Source organism: Schistocerca cancellata, chromosome 7 (genome assembly GCF_023864275.1).
Source record: "Schistocerca cancellata isolate TAMUIC-IGC-003103 chromosome 7, iqSchCanc2.1, whole genome shotgun sequence".
Lineage (NCBI taxonomy): Eukaryota > Metazoa > Arthropoda > Insecta > Orthoptera > Acrididae > Schistocerca > Schistocerca cancellata.
In genome coordinates this window covers 298924618-298927117 of record NC_064632.1, presented here as the reverse complement: position 1 = coordinate 298927117, position 2500 = coordinate 298924618, and the positions used below count along the sequence as shown (strand labels likewise).

Sequence of the window (2500 nt, the reverse complement as noted above, 5' to 3'; positions counted from 1 at the left end):
AACCCCACGTTGTGCCTTAACCTAACCCACGTTGTGCCTTAACCTAACCCACGTTGTGCCTTAACCTAACCCACGTTGTGCCTTAACCTAACCCAAGTTGTGCCTTAACCTAACCCAAGTTGTGCCTTAACCTAACCCAAGTTGTGCCTTAACCTAACCCAAGTTGTGCCTTAACCTAACCCAAGTTGTGCCTTAACCTAACCCAAGTTGTGCCTTAACCTAAACCCAAGTTGTGCCTTAACCTAACCCAAGTTGTGCCTTAACCTAACCCAAGTTGTGACTCTTAACCTAACCCAAGTTGTGCCTTAACCTAACCCAAGTTGTGCCTTAACCTAACCCAAGTTGTGCCTTACCCTGCTCTGTAATTGGCATATGACACGTTTACAGTAATGCTATTGTCCAACCGCAACCCGCTCAGAATGTTGTGTACACAGCTACGTGTCATCTCCCCATAACAGCTGCATTGCAGTGTGGTACGCCATAGAGACGATGTGGGAGTAATGGACGCAGTGGATGGCGATCAGCATGAGCCGTCTGTTCATGTAGTGGCGCGTGTATGCAGACGTAGTAGTCTCTTCTCACACAATGTGATAGCACGGTGCCCCGCGTTCCACATCTGCGACATGCTACAGAGGTCCGGTTGACAGTTGGTCGCGCAAGTGGACATCGCATACGTACGGGGAGGCACCTTCCACGTGCCCTCTAGTCGGGCACATTTTTGTTGCGTGGATGTGAGCGGATGTAGTGTGTCTTGACACCTGACAGGCAGGCATGCAATAATAGTTGACTTTGCAAACGGGGATGACGTGTACGTTTACTGGTGACGTTACGCAACATGAACAACTGGTAACCCGTTGTGGTGCGGTTGTCCTTGCTGGAGGTACATCTGTGAGGGCAACGATCGGTACAGCTACGAAGCGGGTCCCCACCATACCAACGAACGTGAATGTGAATCTGGGTGTGAAGCGATACGCGGCTGTGGGTGGGTGGGGACTGTCCCCCGGCCGGTGAGGGGGGGGCCGCCCGGCGTGCTGGCCGCGCGGTGCGTGGGCGCACGCGCTTACAGCCGGCTGGTGGGGGCGCCCAGTGGCAGGCGCGCCGGCCGACGGACGCGGCAGGCGGCGCAGCTGCGCGCCGGGGGCACCCTGCGCGCGGCGCCGTGCAGCCAAAGTGGGTCCTCGCCGGCCCGGTGCGAAGCGCGGTGGACATCTGCAGTGTGCTGGTCGATTGAGGACTGTGTGCGTTGAGGATGCGCCGCCGCCCGGCACTCGGCGCCGCGACGCCGTCTGCTGCTCGGTCGCCCCAGCGGTTCTCGCTGGTGGTTTGTATCGCAGTTGTGCAGACGTGTTGGCACGTGCGCTGTGCTGGGAGAGTTCGCTTCGGCACCCACGTGGGGCCTTTGCCCTTCTGTGGCGCTGGCGTTGGAGCTGCCGGTCACCGTAGGTGGCGCGTGTTGTCTCCCGCCGGCAATGCCACGACAGCACGCTCCCGGGCCTCTGTCGGCAGCGGCAAGCTCAGTTGGGAGCACGGGTGGTCGCACCTAAAGCGTCTACTCGCCTAACTCCGGGCGATTGCGCCTCTCTCGAACCCGACCAAGTACTTAGGACGGCGCTGCGCGCCGCCGGGACCTGAGAGGGTTTCGAGGTGTATTGTGCAGGGGAGCTCAGCCTCCTCCTGTTTGCAGAATAATTGAGCGGACGCTTGCGTGTTCGCGCGGGCCTCTGGGACACACTCCCGGGCGGCCGGCTGCTCAGCTCTAGTTGACGCAGCTCCCTGGTTGATCCTGCCAGTAGTCATATGCTTGTCTCAAAGATTAAGCCATGCATGTCTCAGTACAAGCCGCATTAAGGTGAAACCGCGAATGGCTCATTAAATCAGTTATGGTTCCTTAGATCGTACCCACGTTACTTGGATAACTGTGGTAATTCTAGAGCTAATACATGCAAACAGAGTCCCGACCAGAGATGGAAGGGACGCTTTTATTAGATCAAAACCAATCGGTCGGCTCGTCCGGTCCGTTTGCCTTGGTGACTCTGAATAACTTTGGGCTGATCGCACGGTCCTCGTACCGGCGACGCATCTTTCAAATGTCTGCCTTATCAACTGTCGATGGTAGGTTCTGCGCCTACCATGGTTGTAACGGGTAACGGGGAATCAGGGTTCGATTCCGGAGAGGGAGCCTGAGAAACGGCTACCACATCCAAGGAAGGCAGCAGGCGCGCAAATTACCCACTCCCGGCACGGGGAGGTAGTGACGAAAAATAACGATACGGGACTCATCCGAGGCCCCGTAATCGGAATGAGTACACTTTAAATCCTTTAACGAGTATCTATTGGAGGGCAAGTCTGGTGCCAGCAGCCGCGGTAATTCCAGCTCCAATAGCGTATATTAAAGTTGTTGCGGTTAAAAAGCTCGTAGTTGGATTTGTGTCCCACGCTGTTGGTTCACCGCCCGTCGGTGTTTAACTGGCATGTATCGTGGGACGTCCTGCCGGTGGGG

The 2500-nt window shown here is 56.7% G+C and overlaps 1 non-coding gene across 1 annotated transcript in view; it reads left to right on the top strand.

Moving 5' to 3' along the window:
* The first annotated feature begins 1770 nt into the window (after positions 1–1770).
* LOC126093558 (small subunit ribosomal RNA) overlaps positions 1771–2500 on the top strand; it is a 1909-nt gene continuing 1179 nt past the window's right edge. Inside the window, exon 1 of the ribosomal RNA XR_007521695.1 lies at positions 1771–2500. This exon is cut by the window's right edge and continues 1179 nt beyond it. This is a non-coding gene — a ribosomal RNA (small subunit ribosomal RNA).